The sequence below is a fragment of the Plasmopara halstedii genome (assembly GCF_900000015.1).
Source record: "Plasmopara halstedii genome assembly, contig: Scaffold_526, whole genome shotgun sequence".
Classification (NCBI taxonomy): Eukaryota; Oomycota; class Peronosporomycetes; order Peronosporales; family Peronosporaceae; genus Plasmopara; species Plasmopara halstedii.
In genome coordinates, this window is record NW_020187446.1 from 793996 (window position 1) to 794349 (window position 354).

Genomic DNA, 354 nt, shown 5'->3' on the forward strand with positions numbered 1-354 from the left:
ATAACCAACGTTTCGCGCCCAATCAACCGGAGATTTGGAGCTAACAGTACAATGTTTCGAATGAAAGCTTTGAGAAACATTTGTCGCCTGACTACAAGGCTGATCCTAAGTACCGTTTTTACAATGGTAATCATGAATCACACCTATATGAGGGTATCGAGGCTACTGATAACTATGAAAAGCTTGAGAACTTTTTTCGAGCCAGGCAAGTGCTTTTAAGGTAAATATTGCTCTTGGATACGAACTTGAAAGCAAGATCGATCCTCATGATACTCATACTCACTATTTCTATTTGAATCTCACCAGCACTTATGCGTGCAATAAGCCCGTCTCTATCAACAGCAAGGCTGATAT